Source organism: Bufo gargarizans, chromosome 1 (assembly GCF_014858855.1).
Source record: "Bufo gargarizans isolate SCDJY-AF-19 chromosome 1, ASM1485885v1, whole genome shotgun sequence".
NCBI lineage: Eukaryota > Metazoa > Chordata > Amphibia > Anura > Bufonidae > Bufo > Bufo gargarizans.
This window is the reverse complement of record NC_058080.1, coordinates 268297681-268319472: the sequence shown is the minus strand read 5'-3', so window position 1 is coordinate 268319472 and position 21792 is coordinate 268297681. Positions and strand designations below refer to the sequence as shown.

Genomic DNA, 21792 nt, shown 5'->3' with positions numbered 1-21792 from the left:
CTAAGGAATGAATGCACAATGGAGGACTCACCTAGAGACAGCAGGAGGTATTGTGATATGGAAGAAGAGAAGACCCAGAGCAAGGGAGAACCTTGAGCATGGACCATCAGTGACCTCATTGCTCATTACTGTCATAGTCAATCTCTAAATTCTGTGCTTTGACCTAAACAAAGCAGCTTGGAAGCTGTGACAAGTGGGAGATGTCTCCTCCTTCCAAGCTGCCCAGCATCTCACTATTATCAAGTGAAGGCACAGGGATAATCACACCCACCATCCCTGCAGCTCTTTCACAAATCTGTGACGTGAAGCTGTCATCATCACAAGCTCCACTACCAGCAACAAAAAGAAGGGAGGTGAAAACGTACTGATGTGCTGCTTGTGCACTGCCTGCTTATATCTTGGAGACACTGGCTTCTGTGCTGGAGCAAATCCTGCACTGGATATACCAGCTGCTCCCTCTGCAGCCTGGCACTGGGAAGTAGCTTCACTAAGGTTTTATCCCAAAAGATTTATCAGTTATAGTCAAGGAGGCATTTCTGCTGCTAAAGGAGCAAATCTCATACTTCTTAAGTCAGATCCCTCAATACAGGTAAGTCCATGCACTTATTCTACCACCAGAAGTGGGAAGATAGTTAGAAGTCCAGTTGCAGACAGATGCTTTTGGTTAAGTACATACTTCTTATCCGCCTGTATTTGAAAAAGGGGCTAAATGCTTATCTGATAGATTCATTATAACCATCAGTGCTGTATTCTTACAGTTAATGCGATAAAATGAATATGAGAAAGGTTGGACTTGATGGACCTGTGTCTTTTTCAGCCTACAGTATAACTACAGTATGTAGTGGAATTGCCATCAGACTTTTGATGTTAGTGCATGCTTGGCTCATGTATGTTCACTCCATGTTACCTGAAATCTGGTAGTTTATGGTACTGTAAATGGGCACTCTAGTGTCTTCTTTCCACAAGAAAGAATAAAAGGCACCTGTAACAACTTGTATTGTATTTAGGTACCATTATGTTTTATGAAGGTAACCAAAGAAGCTGCCAGAAAATAGTTATATTGTGTCTATCAGACATATTCCAGAGAAAACCAGCTTAAAAAACTACACTGGAGGTCATGTATTAGAAGTGGGATGAGTACAACATTTTACAGTCCCTTGCTATGTTGCTAAATTGGAGGCATCACACTTTTCTAGTTCCTTCATACACGCCTCACAACTTAAGCTAACCAATAGTTGCTGCACATAACAAGTGATACTGGATGATTTTATATATACATAAATATATATTGGAGCTACTCGAAAAATGGAGAGATGGGTCCAGTCCTAACAATATGTCTACAACTACGTCTACAAATATGTCTACAACTACTAGATGGTAGATCTGAAATCAAGCATAGTAGTCACATCTGAAGCTTAAAGGGGTTGTTCAGAGCTGAATCCGGACATATCCATATTTTCACCCAGACAGCCCCCCTGATGCTAGCATCGGAGCATCTCATGCTTCTATGCGCTTCCTTGCCCTGTGCTGGATCGCGCAGGGCACGCGCTCTTTTGTTTACAACAACACACGCCGGGCGGAGGCTTCCGCCCGGTAGTGTGTTCGGTGACGTCACCGGCTCTGATGGTCGTGCTTTAGCGCTGCCCTAGCCGTTTTACTGGCTAGGGCAGTGCTAAAGCCCGCCCATCTGTGCCGGTGACATCACCGGGCTTCCTGGCAGCCCCATGGAGAGCCTGGTTCGTCACCAGAACTCCTAAAAATGCCTTTTCCTTGGCGAATTAGCGCAGGGCAAAAGAGAGCATCGGAGCAGGAACTGCTCCAATGCTCAAGTCAGGGGGGCTGCCTAGGTGAAAATGGAAGTATGTCCAGATTCAGCTCTGAACCCGGACAACCCCTTTAAACAGACTGAAATTAACTAATATAGACTTTCTTTGAGAAACAAATGTTACAATCAATGTAAATGAAATGTATGTGCTAATATTCTGTAATTTTACAATATATACAATTTACATTTCTATTTTACTACAAACTTTTGATTCAGTTAATGGTGTTGTCTCTCTCTTCTCTCTCTCCCTTATTTCTTCTTGCTCTTTAATTCTCTCTCATCTATTTTGTCTTTTTTCTATTTATCTCTTTCTCTTCTCTTACACTCTCCATCTCTCCCCTCTTTTTTCTCTCTTCCTCTCATATCTTTCTTCTCTGTCTTCTATCTCTCTCTTCTCTCACTCTTCCCTTTTCTCTCCATTCTCTTCTATGTCTCTTCTCTCTGTCTCTTCCGCCTCTCTTCTCTTTCTCCTCTTTCTCTTCTCTCCCAATTTTTCTCTTTCTCTCTCTGTTCCTTCCCTCGCTCTCTTTTCTCTCTCCAACTATCTCATGTAGTGAGGATGTAGATAGCACCCTGAATGGGGTAAAATACAAACAATGCAGATTCTGGCTTATTTAGACATAGAATGTCATGTTTTCATGGCCCTTATTTCTTTCCTTATTTTAACACTCTTGGTTATTTTTGAAGTTGCAACTGAGCAATATATCATAATGCAAAAAGTAGTCAATTCAATGAAATGATAGGTTCAGTCTTACAGGCATTTTTGCTGATGCCATTTTAAATGATCTCCGTTATTCTTCAATTGTTGCTTAGCAACATCTACAAAGTGTCACTTTGACAATAAAAAAATAAAAAAACAACAATATAACTTGGTTTGTATCTGGCTGTTAGGGAGCGGATGACATAATTTTAAATGGTACATTGCAAATCAAGTATTACTAAATTTATACTTGAAGCTATATTCACATTTATATGTCAACATAGTGTCAACAAATGTATGCAGGACCCCTTTAGGCTAGAAGTTTTAAAAAAAAATGCATTTGCCTCATTTCCCAATTTCAAGGAAATTCCCTTTAAGAGATCACATGGTAACTGATAACTTTTTCAAGAACTGTAAGCACAGTGATGAGAATGGTCTAGCAATACAAAGCACATATGCAGATAAGTGTGTCCTAAATATCTATGAATATTGGAGTGTGAAAAAAATTACTTATGTATTTAATTGATACCTTTAAGAAACAGAAATCTAAGCACCTATTCAAGATATGTACTGCCAATCAGATAGGAAGCTGTTTCCTAACAAGAGCTCTTTTCTTACATGGCTCCAATTCATTTTAAGCCACATAAAAGACTTGCTTTAAATCAATATGATTTACCAATTGAATACACAGAATGAATGACGGAGACATAAATTGCTCTTAACTAAGGTTGACACTTGTTCTAAAGATCTTGAGATAGTGGAGCTCTTCAGAATCACCTGTAAGTAGTGTATTGGCCGACCTAGTATTTTCTGCTTAGATAACAGTTGCTTTGATTTCCATTTTTTGTATTTAGGCTGCTTGTGCCTTTTATTTAAGGCAAATATTTCTTGTGAAGTTATAGATTGTTATATATCATATTGTGCTTAGGTAAGGTTGTAGTACATACAGATATATGACATAGCATAGTATGTATTACACACATTGCAGAGATTTATTTACAATGTGGAGTTTCTCTACCATTTGCTTCATGCACTAGATACTTTCCTGGGGTGCATGCCCTATGGATGAATCTGCTAAAGGATATAAAACCTTGCCCACTTTTTCAGATACTTTTGTATATGTGAGAAAGTGCAGTGACTTAAAAAAATATGCAATTTGGGTTGAATGCTATATTTTTTTAATGTATTGCCTCCACTATGTTGCATGGTCATATATTATCCCATCCATTTGATATTTCATTTGATATGACAGGTAAATAACTTGATATTATGACATACTAAGGCTGAAAATAAGACATCTATTACTGATGAGTACAATAGCATCCACTAAATAACCCCTAAAGAGCACAATATGGGTGCTTAGAATGTAGTACTTGCTGGTATAGTGGGTTCATAGTGGATAGCACATCATCTTGTTAGAGATACTGAAAGGGATTCTGTCACCTCCCCTAACCCAAAATCCGATTTTAAAGCAGCCATGCAGCACAGCTTACCTTGATTAGGCTGTGCTCTTTTATCTTGTAATCCGTCCAGTAGTTTCTGCAAAAAACGACTTTTATGGACATGCAAATGTGTCCTGAAGGTGCCCAGAGGGGCGTTTTGTTCCTCTTAGAGAGCCCAGTAACGCCCCTCTTACAGTGCCCAGCCCGCCTTCCTTGCACTGTCTAACCGCCCCCAGCCTGCCACAGCCTCTCCTCCCTCTCCTCCCCCTCCTTCACGGCCGAACGAACTCTCGCACAGGCGCAGTACCCACTGAGGGCTGCGCCTGTGCGATCAGCAGGAGACTGAGGGCAGGAGCTTCATCCTCGTCACTGGGCATGCGCCGAGCCCAGTGACGTCCGATGCTCGCTCTTCCCTGCTGACTGAGGGAAGAGCGAGCATCGGACGTCACTGGGCTCGGCGCATGCCCAGTGACGAGGATGAAGCGCCTGCCCTCAGTCTCCTGCTGATCGCACAGGCGCAGCCCTCAGTGGGTACTGCGCCTGTGCGAGAGTTCGTTCGGCCGTGAGGGAGGGGGAGGAGAGGCAGGAGAGGCTGTGGCAGGCTGGGGGCGGTTAGACAGTGCAAGGAAGGCGGGCTGGGCACTGTAAGAGGGGCGGTACTGGGCTCTCTAAGAGGAACAAAACGCCCCTCTGGGCACATTCAGGACTCATTTGCATATCCATAAAAGTCGTTTTTTGCAGAAACTACTGGACGGATTACAAGATAAAAGAGCACAGCCTAATCAAGGTAAGCTGTGCTGCATGGCTGCTTTAAAATCGGATTTTGGGTTAGGGGAGGTGACAGAATCCCTTGAAAGGCTGTCCACATGGTGGAGGTTGAATTACTATCCCATTTATCAAGCCACATTTGACATTTCCGGTGCAGTTTGGCAGAGTGGATCGTGGCCTCCTGCGGACCAATATATTAACCATAACTTACTCCAGAAATTGACGTCAAAATATGTGGCAAATTTGTTAAGAAGAATGCTTTCTTTAATAAATTTGGATCATTTTATTCCAGTAAATGTTGGATTAAGACCAGTGTATGAATCACTGGTCTTAGTGTATGAATCACTGGTCTCAAAAATATAGTCCCTTAGATAAATAGATTTCATAACTATAATATATACCATACTGTAGTCCATGAAAAGTAAATATTTGACTATAGTTTCCAAGGCCCATGTAGACCTCATACTAGAATGTGAATATTTTATCCTAATTATGTAACATATCTGCAGGGTCAATAAAAACATCATTTTTTTGAATCATTGACCTTTCTGAGTTGCTATTAATTTAGTCAATGAACAAATTTCATCAAGGTCTAACTTATATTGGGTCAGAAAAAAGACCTCTCAAGTATGAAGACTGGAAATATTAGATCCCAGCTTACTGGACTGTGGTGAGCATAATGTTCAGGTGGAGAAGGTAGTTTGTTCGTGTGGAGACACGAGCTATGCGACAGATTCATATCTGAATCCAACAGGTTAGTCACGAAGGTTGGTCTGTGTGATCAGTGGCTACCTATGTCAGCTGGGTGCATCTGAAGCCTTGGCCATGAAGTGTTGCAATCCTTTGGGTTCTCCAGCTGTATAATATTTCTATTGAGGCGACATATTTTGCCATTTTGGACTGTCACAAACAATGGGTGTGGACCCACTGTACCAACTAACCAATTTGACTTTAGGCTTTTTCTAAGGGTATTATCCTGGCAGTTCCCTGGTTTTCACCCTTTCACCCCCTATACACAGATCTGTTTTTTGCTGCAGGGGAGACATAAAGCCGCTTCGGTACCTCTTTAGAGTCCCGCTATAGTTAGCATCTGACTCACAGGGGTCAAAGGTGCGAAGCACGAAGCAGTTAGGCAGTATTCGTAGTCTGAAGACAGGCCAAGATCAGGGAAGGCTGCATGAAAATGTATCCAAGAAGCAAGTGTGAGGTCTGGGTAGGTGGCAATGGGTCAATCAGAGAAACAGGCTAAGGCCAGGTGGGTAGCTCAGAATCAGTGTCGGTTGTTAGGCTGTAGTGTGGTACATGGGCAATCAGACAGAACAACACACTTTCGCTGGTCAACTAGGGCCTAGGAATCTAAAGCTCAGACACTCTCCCCTTGAGAAAGGTGTCTTAAATATCGAGGGGCCACCAGACATAGGCTAGGGAAGAATTAGGAGTGCAAGCATTGACCCTTTAACAGTCCAAGACCAAGCCCGTACCCAAGAGTACACCCCAGGACAGCTTAGAGGAAGTGCAGGCCACAGTCTGCTGAAGATGCATTGAGAAGGCTGGCAGCCGGGACCACCGTCAGCAGGAGATCACAAATGGGAGTAGGGGCCAGCAAGGTGAGCAGTTAGCGTCTGTGCCTGGAAGGAAAAAGTTATCGGAGGTTGAAGTTCTCGGAGGATATCCAGACTTTGTCACCCATCTGGAATTGAGGCAGAGGTCTGCATTTTTAGTTAGAAAATATCTTCATCTTAATAGTGGCTTTTACCAGAGTGGCTTTGGTCTCCTGCCAGACATAAGAAAAACTTTCAGCTGAAGAAACGATGACCCCCAAGACAAGACTAAATTCCTCTTTGACTCAGGAATGACATTTTTACCAAAAGGGTTGTCTTTCAAATGAACCAGTGCCATCTAGTGATGAGCGGCATAGGCAATAATCGAATTTGCTATATTTTGCAAATTTGTGGCTAAATATATTAGCAAATTCGAGAATTTGTGATCTCCAGTCATTATTTACTTGATTGTGAAAATCGGCAATGTAATATATTCACGATAAAAATTCATGATTAGAATTCTAATCGCGATCAACACTAAGGGGTAGGCAACTTTCCCTATTGGTTGCTAGGGATGTTGCTAAGTGCCGATATTTGTGATAAATTTGCGATTAGAATATTTGCAAATACGAATATATAGAACTATATTCTAAATATCTGCTAAATTCTCAAAGTGGCGATATTTGTGATTAAAATTTGTGATTCCAATATCCAAGCTCAGCACTAGTGCCATCATGACAATCTTTTCCAGATTGATGATAGGGCATCTGCCCTAATGTTTTTGTCTGCGGAGAAGAAGAGTAGAAACAAGCTGAACAGGGCAAAGAACAAAGACCATTGGGCCTAGCGAGGGTTGAGTCGTTGAGCAGACTGAAGATGTTGAGTTTTTATGGTCTGTATAAATTATGACTGGTTTACTTTTTCCCTCCAGAAGATAGTGCCACTCCTCCATGGCCAACCTAATGGCCAATAGCTCCATGTCATCATTGGAATAATTACATTCAGGAGCCAAAAAAAAACTACAAAAGAAATAGCATGTTACCATTCTGACAAAAGAGTTTTCTGTGTAAGAACTGGTCCTGTGAATTGTGGAGAATGGAGTGTAGTTAAGGTGAAAAAGTGAGGAATGAATTGTTTATAATAATTTGCAAAGCCCAGAATGCCCAGGTTAATTCAGAATGGATTCACTCATTGTGCATCACTCGCAATGAGTGAATCCATTTTAAATTAATCTGATTTGCACCGAATTTCCCCCAAAAAATTTGATACTAACAAACAACTTTTGGAAGACTGCTGAACAATTACTAAGTCCAAAGTGCATAAATATATACTCGTACTGGCCATCCTGGGTACTGAAAGCAGTTTTCCACTCACAGCCTTTAAGGGTATGGATGCGGTGGTAGGCTCCACATATAACCAGTTTAGTAATAATCCTGGAGCCACACAGTCTGTCAAAAAAATTAGGGAAGCATTGAGGGGTCAGCCAATATTCATAATATGGAGACAGGACGAGGTCAGGGAAGGCTGCGTGCAAATATATCCCAAAAACAAGTCTAAGGTTCAGGTAATCTCCCATTGGGAAAGGTCCCTTAAATACCCAGGAATTCTCAGCCATGTATGTAGTACAGCCCTGGACAGCTTAGAGGAAGTGTAGGCCACAGCCTGCTGAAGATACATTAAGGCCAGTGGAAGAGACCTCAAATGGGAGTGGGGGCCAGCAGGGTGTGTAGTGTGGCGTTCACGCAACATGGACTATCTTTTCTGTTTTAGGATTAGTGTCTCGGGGAGGGGGGAATAGTAAGTGCGCACCTTATTGACAATACTGTAAGAGATGAATACGTTAAGTACAAAGAGAATGGGGCTCATGTTTCCCTCTTAGCATTCTTCTTTAATGTTGGAGTATTTACCATATAATTGGTGCCAAGCCAATTTGTGCAGCTCTTGACAGTGTAATGGAGTATAGGCTAAATTCACAAAACATGCAAGTCTATTTTTTCAGTATGTTGATGTTCAGTCATTAATCAGGCATCCCTTATTCTCCGCTGGCGCATCATACTATTAGCCTGGTTATGTATTCCACAATATCTGTCATTCTGTCTATATAATAAATGCATCTGTCATTTATGTGAAAAAAAATGGCAAAGTAATAATTTCCATGACCTAGCTGTCATGCAGTACAGTATTTAGTGATAGATTCTTATGGTATGTTAAGTATATTTCAGAATCAGATATATGCTCTGTCAGAACAAGCATTTATTCCTTGTGAATGTATAGAAATGGTTTAACAAAGATTTCTGATAAGTGAACCAGAAATACTACTGCACTTTGTTACCCACCATCCTTAGTGATCAGCAATATAGGAAATCAATATTGTACTTTTTTAGTGTACTTTCACACTAGCATTTTTCTTTTCCGGTATAGAGTTCCTTCCTAGGGGCTTAATACCGGAAAAGAACTGATCAGTTTTATCCCCATGCATTCTGAATGGAGAGAAATCCGTTCAGGATGCTTCAGGATGTCTTCAGTTCAGTCTTTTTGACTTTTCAGGATGGAGATAATACAGTAGCATGCTGCAGTTTTATCTCCGGCCAAAAAATCTGAACACTTGCTTGAATGCTGGATCCGCTATTTTTGTTTCATAGGAATGTATTAGTGCCGGATCTGGAATTCAAATTGCCGCATTGACGGATCCGGTATTCCAGTCTGCGCATGTGCAGGATCCTGATCAGTCTGAAAAATTCCTGATCGGTCAGAAAAAATGACATGCATTTGCATACAGTTTGCCTAATCAGGCAGGCAGTTCAGGCAACGGAACTGCCTGCCAGAATCAAACAACGCAAGTGTGAAAGTACCACTTCTAGCAAGGAATATTTTGTTCAGAGTAATCAGATCTGTGACTATCTTTGAGAACCAGGTAATAGGATGTAGCTGCACAGATAAAATAAAGGCTACTGTATATTCATTTTTACATATGGGCATTTGGATTGAAGAGTCTTTTTAAACTTGGCTGGACTTTCCAAGATTGTCCATGACTGTTTCAGCACATGGTCGGAAAACCTCTTTAGTCAAATATGTTAAAGCAAACAACTTAAAAAGAAACTCTTAAGAGATGACTCTCTGTCTATACATGAAAGCCATTAGAATTAAAAATGAGTACTCTAAGCTATCAGATTTATTCAGTAATAGTAGAAGACATAAATTACCGAAGCCCTTTACATCATATCTATATATAGAGATGTAGATATAGTTCAAATATCTTGACCATCTTACCCATAGAGAGAATCACACACTGTTAGGCGTCTGCAACTTGCTAGTTAATAACATCCTGAGTAGCAGGAAGCGTCACACTTTTTGTAGCAAGTAATCTCTCTTTATCATGAAAAGGCATTTTTTAGCTGGAGGAATACTTTAAACTCAATCTCAATCATTGGAGGTCATTTGCTAGCTAAAGACTGGCATTTCACACGCAAGTCTTAATAAAACTCCACTGAATTTATTTTTAAAAATGTATCTCTGTTAATAAATTAATTGTATATTATGTGCCAAAACTGAAATCTACTCAAGCCAGCAGCTGGTGTACATTTCTGGTAAAATGTGCACCAGTTTTCTGCCCACTGCCTGCCTCCTTCAGCCCATGCCCTGCATACTTTATGAAAAAGTGGCAATGGTGCTGTAAAAAGCTAAAATGTCACAAATTCTGTCACAATCTGGCACTTGAGACACAATTTGTAACTTTTCTATTCTAAAATCCGTTTCATGTATGTAAAAACAGAATCTGGTCCCAAAGTTCCATTACTTCTTGATTTTATTACTTAAAATGAAGCACATAATTTTATATATATCTTAAATTTTTTCTACACAGATGACAGTTATCATTTATCAGACTTCTATGTTTATAGTTTATAAATTGTAGCACTTAAGAAATTTTAAAACGCGTCAGTCACTCGAGGAAGCTCTTGCTGCTGTAGCATCTAAGAGATCCTCTGCCAATAAGTAGTTTTGCATTCCCCCTAGTGGACACTTGACGTTCTATTCTTTTCAAATGTGGTCCTTTCAGCCCTAAGAGGGTTTTTTTCAGAGTTGCAGGAAAACTCTGCAATTGCCCCTAAATGTAATAAAATAACAAAAAAAACTTACCACTCAATCCCCCACCCTTTCCAGTGCTGTAGCTCCGATTCTCACCTTCAGTTTCAGTTTAGAGACTGCATCGGTGATGCAGAAGTATATGGCATGTGACCACTGCAGCCAATCACTGGTCTCAGCAGTATACAACATGAAACCTCTATCACCAGTGATTAGCTGCTGTCTACTCTACACATATGTCCCTACTGTTGTCTGTAAACAGGAATACGAGGTGAGAAGCTGTAGAGCTGAAGACTGCAAGGGTTTTCTGGGCAAAAAAAAAAAGAAGATGTATAAAGAGGGCTGATATGGACATGGCCTCTAATTAAATTTGTGCAGGAGGAGGATATATCCATGTTAGCCCTTTTTATGTACCATATTTTCCACTTTATAAGACACACCTGTCCATAATACACACCTAGGTTTTAAAGAAGGAACATTTTTTAAAAATTATATTTTTTATCAGACCACCAATGTTAATCAGACCTTAGCTCAGATCACCAATGTTAATCTGGCCTCACTTCAGGACCCCAATGTTAATCAGACCCTCAAACAGACCTCAGATTACAATCTAACTCAGACTCCCAATGTTAATCAGACCTCAGATCAGACTAAAAAATAAAATAAAAATCAACTCACCTCTCCTTTTCCAGCCGCCACTCTTGAGATCCAGCGATCTTCCTGCCACTCTGTGCTGTGACCCGACATCACACAGTGTGAGGTCACTGAGAGCGACTGCGTCCTCACCTACAGCATGCGGCAGCTGGCAGAGGATGACCAGGGAACGGTGAGTACAGAGCCAGCACAGGGAGAGCTGTATCCATCACTCCCTAGTCCTACAGTACTAATGAATGCATCCATAATGGAAGCGTTCATTAGTATTCACCCTATAAGATTCAATTATATTTTTGCGTCTTATAGGGCGAAAAATATAATATATGATTGGACAAGAGAACTCAAATGCCCTAATTTACAGAAGAGCAAGTGGCTCCCAATCAAAGGATGGGGGTCCATATTATGGATGCAGGTGTACAATATCCATGGGCTTTACCTTGGGAGTGATGACTGCTGCAAAAGAAATGTAATACAACAGTTACACCATGTCCACCAAAGCAAGATCCTCTATTTGTAGCAGAGGAACCCATCCATGATGTCTATATGTCACAATAAGGTTTATAGAATAGGGTTATGCTATAGAAATGATCTATGTACTGTGAATGATTTCTGATTTCTGCTGTGAAAAAATCTGAATTCAACACCGTTCCTTCTGCTTAGAAAACTACATTTTATGTTACATTACTAATTGGTTTTAATGCTGCTAGATTGATAGATTGATCATGGATCTGCGATGCAACAGATTGGTAAATTTTACATCTTTACCTGCTGTTTCCACTGATAACAAATGAAATGAATAAAAAAAAGAAAATAATTTTAACATTATTTTAACATCTGTTTAATCTGTGGAGCTACAGTTCTCTGTAGAGTCTTCTAAGGGCCTTCTAATGGTGTCTTCACACATGGCAGATTTTGTTGCAGAGATTAGTGTTGAGCGCGAATATTCGAATCGCGAAATTTTTTCTCGAATATCGCAATTTCGAGATTTCGCGAATATTTAGAATATCGTTCTATATATTCGCGAATTCGAATATTCGTCTTTTTTTTTTTTTTTTTTTATTATTATAATTTTTTCCTTTCCCACTTCCCTAAAGTTGTTCTTACCTGTCCTTTGGATTCCTGGCTTCCTGGCTGCTCCAGTCAGTGGCGTTTTCAACTTACTGCTATATTCAATATTAGCTAAATTACAATCTAATCTATATGTGTATTTTACGAAATTTCGCAAAAGCCGAAATTGCGATGCGAGTAATATAATACGAAATAATCGCATGAAGATTTCAATTTAGCACTGCTATATTCCATATTCTAGCCTAATATGGAATATAGCTGTGCTAAGTTAGCACTGCTACATTCCATACTAGGCTAGAATATGGAATATAGCAGTGCTAAAGTTGAAATCTTCATGCGATTATTTCGTATTATATTATTTGCATCGCAATTTCGACTTTTTCAAATGTTCTTATTATTGCTCTAACTTCGTCTTTTCGAAATTTCGTAATATATTCTGAAAGACGAAGTTAAAGCAATATTACGAAATTTCGAAAAGACGAAGTTAGAGCAATATTACGAAATTTCGTAAAATACACATAGATTGTATTTAAGCTAATATACTGCTATAGTAATATTTTTTAATAGTGTACATATTTTACAAAACTTAAGTTCAGAAGAGGCAAAAAAAAACTTAGAGGAAAAAAAAGGGATTATAGCACTATATAAGCTAAATTACAATCTATATGTGTATTTTACGAAATTTCGTAATATTGCTCTAACTTCGTCTTTTAGAATATTCGTAATATTGCTTTAACTTCGTCTTTCAGAATATTACGAAATTTCGAAAAGACGAAGTTAGAGCAATAATAAGAACATTTGAAAAAGTCGAAATTGCGATGCGAATAATATAATACGAAATAATCGCATGAAGATTTCAACTTAGCACTGCTATATTCCATATTCTAGCTTAGTATGGAATATAGCAGTGCTAACTTAGCACTGCTATATTCCATACTAGGCTAGAATATGGAATAAAGCAATGCTAAATTGAAATCTTCATGCGATTATTTCGTATTATATTACTCGCATCGCAATTTCGGCTTTTGCAAATGTTCTTAATATTGCTCTAACTTCGTCTATTAGAATATTACGAATATTCTAAAAGACGAAGTTAGAGCAATATTACGAAATTTCGAAAAGACGAAGTTAGAGCAATATTACGAAATTTCGTAAAATGCACATATTAGCCTAGCCATTGTCAGTTAGCATAGGAACGTTGCCTTATACTATCAAGATAAATAATCGCAATACGCGAAAATTTTTATTCGTATATTATTCGCGATAATTGGAATAATTACGAATATTCGATTTCGACGAATATAACACGAATATTCATTCGAATATTCGCGAAATATCGCGAAATCGAATATGGCACCTCCCGCTCATCACTAGCAGAGATTCCTTATTCTGGGAATCAGTTCCATTCATTTTAATGAGGCTTGCAGAAATCCATGTGCTTGCTTCCTAAATAACCCAATTTAGAGGAATGTAACTGATTTACAGTCGCAGAAATCTCTGCAATACAATTTGCCCCATGTGAAGGCGTCTTATAGGAATGACATGTTCTGTATCTTCCAGAATCAGAATTGTCAGGGCATAGACTATAGAATATTGCTGTCTTGTTGACTATAATGAAAAACATTGCACTGTGATTTTAATATTTTAAACAATATATTGAAAATAGAAGACATATTAGAACTGATCATTTCCATTTAATTTCCTATGTGTATGACTAGAAATCTATTAGTAATTACTGTGAATTTAACAAAGAAATGTGTTTAGTGTCAATCAATAAATGTAGACTATTAAATTGACTTGCTCTTAGTCAAAAGTCATGATGTTCCTATAGATAATCTGTAGTATATCAAGTTGTTTGAATCGGATGAAGAGGATGACTGCTCTTGACCAAGCCTGCTGGAAGCAAAATGTTACTGTGATGGGAAAAAATATATAAAAAGAGGGCAAAGCAGTAGCTATAAAATGACTCCATGTGTAATATAGAAGAAATATGCACAGTTCATGCGGGAAGCAGTATCTTAACAGCAGTGCAGAGAGTGAGAGAGAACCTAGATTAACCCAGGAATGAGATGTAACGAAACAAAGATTCCTTAGAAAAGCTTTCAGGACATTCGGCTACTTTCCCACTCGCGTTTGGTGCGGATCCGTCTTGTATCACCGATAATGCAAACGCTTGTATCCGTTCAGAACTGATCCGTTTACATTATTCATAAAAAAAAAGTCTAAGTCAAAACGGAGCGGTCTTGACTTACATTGAAAGTCAATAGGGGACGCATCCGTTTTCAATTGCACCATATTGTGTCAGTGAAAAACGGATCCGTCCTCATTGACTTGCATTGTAAGTCAGACGGTCACCAAAACACTGCAAGCTGCGTTTTAGTGACCGTCTAAAAAAACGCAACGGAGAACAAACGCAGCCAAATTGATGCATTGTGAGCGGATCCTTATCCATTCAGAATGCATTGGGGCTGAAACGGATCTCACAAGCGGACCCAGAAACGCCAGTGTGAAAGTAGCCTTAAAAGAACAAAACAATAGCATATTGTACAGTAGATAACATAGCAAGAGGTAGCATTCAGAAGAGGTTAGCAGTCAGAAATGGGTCCTTTCATGTGTGACCTATACCCGCTTCATATAGCCATCTATAAACGACAGTGCATACAGTAAGTAGGCAGGACCCAAGTCTTCATTTTGAAGATTTCCTATGCTGGCAATATCACGCTCCTGCAATGTCCGTTTCCAGCAGCCAGAAGTTGGGGTGACACTGGCAGCATATCCATGCAAAGAATGCCCAGCCAATCAAGGTACTCAGCAATTCAGCAAATCTATCGGTCCAGCTGATTGGTTACTCAGGAGGTTCAATCTGTGGACCAATCAGGTCAGTCCAGCCAATGTGAGAGCTTGGCTCTCTATTTGAATCCGCTCTGCACTTCAGCCAGTGCCAGTTATCTGTCTCTTTATTGTGGGGAGATCGGGCTTGTCTCACTACTCCTCTGGATTAATTCTTGTAGGTGTGACCTGGATTTTACCCTGGACCAGGGGCGTAGCTATAGGAGAAGCAGGGGAAGTGGTTGCTTTGGGGCCCTGACCCAGAAGAGGCCCATCCAGGAGGAGGAGGACCAAAGGATTTGGTCAGGGCCCCCTCAACAGTATTACCCAATGAAATTATATACAGTGACAGTATAGACAGTGTAGAAAATGGATAGAACAGCTCCCGGGCCTGGTCTGAGAGAGCGATCTTTACTAGCCACAGGAATAGGGGAGGCATGAAGGGAAGGGGTTGCGAAAAAATTACTGGGGGAGGGGGGCCCCATTCAAAAATTTGTTGTGGGGCCCAGTCATTTCTACCTACGCCACTGCCCTGGACTGTCTATCTTCCTATTTGCATGTCGCTCTACAACTTGTATACCTTTCTGGTTATTGGCCCTCATTTCTGACCCTAGCTCTGCCATTGGATTACTCCTAGTTATGACGATCCTCTCTGACATCAACCAGTGCATATACTGTTTGTGGAAGTACACCTGTTAAAACAGGTGATTCCCTACAGTACCATAGCTTTGCAAATATCTGCACAATGATGTAACAATACTTTATGGAGATATACTTTATTTTTACTGTAAATATGAAACTCTCCAGCAATGTATTTTTTAAGAAAATGTTGGGGCCTCCAGTAATCAGTTGTTATCTGTGAAAAAAATGCATTAGTGTTAATTTACCCTGCAGCAACCATGGAAGAATGAGGGTTTACAGAGCGCCCATTAAAATCAATGATCTGTCCATTGTTTATTGAATGGACATGCTCTGTCTAGTAGAGACAGGTGCTCTCTGTAGCTGCTCTGCAATCTATATACCTGTTCTCCTCTGTTGACTCAAAATTCTCTTAGTCATTAAAAATGTGGCTTCTAAACCAGACAGTAAGCTAAAGAGAGTATCTCTGACTTCAGTTCTTCAAAGGGTTGTCCAGAATTAGAAAAACATGAGTGCATCCTCCCAAAATCTGCACAATAGCTGGCCATAGGTTGTGTTTGACATTATAGTTTCGCTCCATTTACTTCACTAGAATAAAACTGCTGTTGCAGTGGGATCCTGAGGAGCCAATGCACAGGATAGGAGTGGTAGAGGCTCTGATGAAAAGTGGTGTCACGGTGTATTCCCTCAGGCCGCTGCTCCCTGGGGATCAGGCCAGAAGTAGAATGATAAAAATAAGGCTACTTTCACACTAGCGTTTCTATTTTCTGGTATTGAGATCAGTCATAGGGTCTCAATACCAGAAAAAAAACGCTTCCATTTTGTGCCCATTCATTGTCAATGGGGAAAAAACGTAAGTGAACAGAACAGAATGCTCCAAAATGCATTATGTTCCGTTTTCATACCGGAGAGCAAACCGCAGCATGCTGTGGTTTGCTTTCCGTCCTGGGATGTGGAGCAAGTCAATGGGGACGGATCAGTTTTCTCTGACACAATCGAAAACGGATCCGTCCCCCATTGACTTTCAATGGAGTTCATGACGGATCAGTCTCGGCAATGTTAAAGATAATACAACCGGATCCGTAGATAACAGATGGTTGTATTATGAGTAACAGAAGCATTTTTGCTGAACCCTGCCGGATCCAATAATAACGCTTTGAAAGTAGCCTGTTTACTCATTGCAAGATATAACATCTGGTACATCCCGCAGTAGTTTGTACAAAGTGCAATTTTCATCCCCAGATTATGAGGTATGGTGGCTGGGTAAGTGGCAGATAAAGGGACACTATGCTGATTACTCCCCTTGAATGTCTAGCTAACGGCTGTAAGCTGGCACTGATTAATATAGGTGTCTATTGTGTAATAAATACAGGCTTTGACTTGATCTGCCTGACTCCGTTATACCCGGGGTCAGGAAATCGCAGCAGTTGGCTGCGCTCTCTATGTAGAAAGATAGGGCTGTTTCTTTATAGTAGCTTTCTGGGTTTGCTTTAAAACGTTTTTTTGGCTCACTCAGGGATCCGTAGCTCCTTCTCCTCAGCTGTTCCTTGTCCAGCACTCCCAACCTCCTTATATTCCCCTCTCACACTTCTCTGGTTGCCAGATACAGAGCTTCCTGCCTGGACTTCTATACTGACCCACTGGAGCTGTGTTGCTGCGTTCCCTGGTTGTTGTTCCAGAACGTTACCCTCCGGATCCCTGTTGGGCCTTTGTGGTCTGCTGTTGTCGCCCACCTGGGATTATATCTTTGTCTGTATTGTCTGTCCTCTCCTTGGTGTTTTCCTTTTAGTGTCAGTGGTGCGGACTAGTGATTCCACCGCCCAATTCACTACCTAGGGCTCATCTTAGGGAAAGCCAGGGTTTAGGCACGTGATCAGCGTACGGGTGAGGAACCCGTCTAGGGACGTCAGGGCAGTCAGGTGCCAGCCGCAAGGTGAGTCAGGGGTCACCACCTTTCCCTCTCCCTTGGGCAGGGCCTTCCCTTTTCCCTCCCTTTGCGTGACGCCAGTCATTACAGTAAGCTAGGTGATGGGTGTCTGATCCATAGTCCCTTACCAAAAGCAGGTTTTATAAAGCTGTGGCTTGCTGTTCACTCTGATGACTATATAATGCTGTAGCTTTTCAGTTATCCATTTGTTCTGGCAGTCTCTCAGGAGTAGTGGTCTGACAAAAGAATTGGATCTGAAGCTGATCTCCAAGACATTTGGAGTAGGAACAACTGGACGTGCTGGCAGCTGGATCCCAATGATCCGATATTGATGACTAATTCTCAGGATAAAGGCTCATGCACATGACCATATGTATTTTGCGGATCCGCAAAAAATACTGATGACGTCCGTGTGCATTCCATATTTTGTGGAACGAAACAGCTGGCCCCAATAGAACAGTCCTATCCTTGTCCCTAATGTGTACAATAATAGGACATGTTCTATTTTCTTGCGGAACAGACATGCGGACATACGGAAATGGAATGCACACAGAGTAACTTCCTTTTTTTTTTTTTGCAGACCCATTGTAGTGAATGGTTCTGCATATGGTCCACAAAAAAAACAGAACAGACACAGAAAGAAAATATGTTTGTGTGCATGAGCCCTTAGTGATCAATATCATGAATCTGGAAAACCCCTTATTGCCCACAATGTGCTGGAAACAGCACATGAAATAATTTACCCATATAATGTGTTTATAACATTTGCACCAGTTCCTTGCTTTCAGACAAGTCCCATGATGGCTTACAGTGGTCTACATCTTTAGTTGTAAAGCAAAATCAAACACGATGCAACAACACTCTGCAAACACAAATAATAAAGTAAATACAATAGTGCCATACTCACTATAGGAAATGTACTAGCGCTAATGCTATGTTATAAATGTGAGATTCTTAGCAAATACATTTAGTACAAACGACAAGGCGACCTCTTTAGAACAGGAACCTACCCTTAATACTACCTCTGCTGGTGCCATACTGGCCTCTATTAAATTCAGGGATTGCAGGTTCCATATGCATGCTGAGCCCACGCTATACCTCTCACATTTATACCGCAGCATTAGCATTAGTACTTTTCCTATAGTGAGTATGGCACTATTGTATTTACTTGATTATTTGTGTTTGCAGAGTGCTGTCGCATTTTTTTGTTTTTGCTTTTGTGCTTTCAGCAGTGGTGACGTTCACCTGCGCACTGGGATGTGCTGACTAACCCCCATTTTTTTTCTTTACATCTTTAGCTGTGATTCGTTCCATTCCCAACATGGTTGCTGTTGAATGGTAATGTGACTAACATTCGACATCGGGCAGCTATTTAGGGAACCGGTACAAATGTTCTGCATACATTTATACTAGTAAATTATTTTGCAGTATATTATTCAGTATAATAGCTTCCAGCAATATGTGGAAACTAATTAAAAAGAGGCCAACCCCTTTAATTTGTTTCTCTTTATGAAGAAATAGTAGTCATTGCAGACGGTTAAGGATCGCAAAAAGGTCAACCTCTTCCTGCAATGTCTATAAATAGGATGGCTGCTTACTGTCATCAAGTAAACTGTTCTTTAACCATCTCCTAGATCATTAGCATGGTTTCCTAATGTGATATGTGCTAAACTAAAACTCAGTAGACTGTACTGCAGCCATTGCTGCTGTAAAATACACCTATCTGAGAAATGCCAATATATAAGGCAGGGTTGTAGCATGAATAACCTTGCAAATAACCATTGACTAATCATTTCATCTTGGTGACATTAGAATCTGTCATAAGTTTTGATCATGTAAAGCTGCTGATAGCCCTAGGTAAAGGCTGAATAGAGCAGGACAACCATACACTTATTTTTCCAACACATAATACATTGTCCGTTTCTATGGTTATGATCACCCTGTAATCTACCAGCGGCGGCGTTGTTTGCACAATATTGGAAAAAGCGATGGCCTCTCTGGTGGTCGGGACTGGGGGAGTGCCCATTGTCCACTATAAATAAGTGACCATATCACTCAAAAAACCCACCAAGGTTGAATTTACACTGAAATATACTTGCTCTAATCCGATATAGTCCAATAGTGAATGATTGCTGTCTATGCTATAAGCAATGGAACAAATGCATGTTCATCCCCTCGGGGAGTAAAAAATAAAGTTTAAAAATAATTTTAACAATATAAAAGTAACAAAAGTATAAAAAATCCACATCACCCCCTTTCCTTAATTTTACATATAAAAATAAACAATAGAGATGACCACAGGAGTGGTTTTTATACCATTGCTCGTTAAATAAGATGTGGTTTAGGAGATCAATTAATCAGCACCTCAAAAAGTAAAATGATGTGTCTGTGATGGAATGGCTGTGGAGATGCTGATTTAAGAAAAATTTGGAGTGGTCTCTCTCTGTATATATACACAGTATATATATTGTAAGCAGCCGGCAGGAAAAGTGCCACTGAGATTGTTAGTCCCAGTAGTATACAGGGCTGTGGAGTCGGAGTCGAGGAGTTGGAGTCCGAGGCAATTTTGGGTACCTGGAGTCAGAGTCGGCAAAAAATGAACCGACTCCAACTCCTACTAAATTTAAATTGGAATAAAAAAAGCAAGTTTAAATGTTCTCAAAAAGTTATAATTAATTACTTCTCTAATGTAAGAATAAAGGCCAATGCATGCAGTGCGTCACGTTACCGCAAAACGAACACGTTAAGTGACCGTGAAGAAGCATGCTTTTCATATGCTTCACTATGTGGCACGCAACGCACAGTTAAGGAGCAGCAATACTTATACTTTCCATTGTGTTGTGTTCTGCTGTTACAGGGAATGCAACGCCCATGGTTAACCTAGCCTCTTACTGATAACTGATTAAGTAAATTTGTGGTCATGGCTACGGCCAAGAGGTAGCCTAAGAACCCTAGGGAGAAAACAGGAACAACCTAACCCAGCTAGGCGTGTCTTAGCTGACCTGACTAAATGGCTTGTTGTGTGCCCTAAGCCATGATCGTGGGTAGGCCAATAAGTGGGCATACCCTGTGGAAATGAGAAGATAAGGGAGGGAGGGTGGGGCACCTGAAAACACACACCTGTGAGTGAGGGTGTGGCTCGTATATGAAGAGCCTCCGCCCCTCCCACAAATGCAGGCTGACTAATCAGCCTTACCAACTTGTGGTCATGGCTACGGCCAAGAGGTATCCGAAGAACCCTAGGGAGAAAACAGGAACAACCTAACCCAGCTAGGCGTGTCTTAGCTGACCTGACTAAATGGCTTGTTGTGTGCCCTAAGCCATGATCGTGGGTAGGCCTATAAGTGGGCAAAAACCAAGCCAAGTAGGGTAGAAAAGGAATTTGAATGGCATGTACAAACTAATCCCCAAGCCAACTGCAAGGCATCCGGGATCTAGAGCAAAAATTCAGGGTATGTGAGGCAAGACCAGTAGGAAACCTACAACCCATCTTGTGGATGACAAGGCCAGAGACATGATGCTCAATATTGCGGATACTGCACCAAAGCGGAATGGAGGACCGAGAATACGTTGTGAAATGAATCATAAAAACCAACTGAAACTTGTAAAGTTTGGTTCTAGTGCGAGTACTGGCAATGCCCTAGCGTCAGGAGATCGTGGGACCAAAACCTAACTGCCTAGACTATGCAGGAATGAGGGCCAAAAAGAACCATGTAGATAGGAAGAGAATCCTTGAATAGTTACCCAGACATCAGCTATCCGCGCTTTGTTCTACTGTACGCCCCTGAGAATTGTTTTTACGCTTGAGACGTGAAGACCGACCTACTATCTGTATCTTCTACCGTGAGAAAATGCTGGACCTTGTCCAAAATCCGATTCAACGTGGTTGTAGGGAGTCGGAGGTTAGTGTGGCAAGAAGCTATGAAGCCATAATATACAAGATTCTGTCTATGCCCTCCCATGAGTGAGGGAATGCAATGCAATGAAGCTACTGGCGAAAATGAATTCCTGGTCGTGGTAAAAAGGCAAAGACTTTGCGTGGGGACCTGGTTGACAAGATACGATCGACTACAATCAGAGACTAAAATGCTAGAGCAAATTGCCCTACTTGTTCTTCCTCTGGCAGGACCTGAACGAAAGCATGAACAATTAAAGAAAGACGAAATATCTGCGTAAGACATGACAATAATGCTGTAGGGCGAACCGGACCAGTTTGCGGTAAAAACATAAAATGAGCGATCAACATGGATTATTAGGAAATTAGGGAAGCAGGTATGTATGCGATACATAGGGGCCAAATCAGCCTAGAAGCCATG

At 40.7% G+C, this 21792-nt stretch overlaps 1 protein-coding gene across 1 annotated transcript in view; it reads left to right on the top strand.

Moving 5' to 3' along the window:
• Positions 1 to 406: 406 nt before the first annotated feature.
• Positions 407 to 21792, top strand: part of NPFFR2 (neuropeptide FF receptor 2) — a 359549-nt gene continuing 338163 nt past the window's right edge. The window contains exon 1 of the mRNA XM_044277078.1: positions 407 to 589. The gene's annotated coding sequence lies outside the window, so the exon portion shown is untranslated. The remainder of the gene's footprint in view (positions 590 to 21792) is intronic.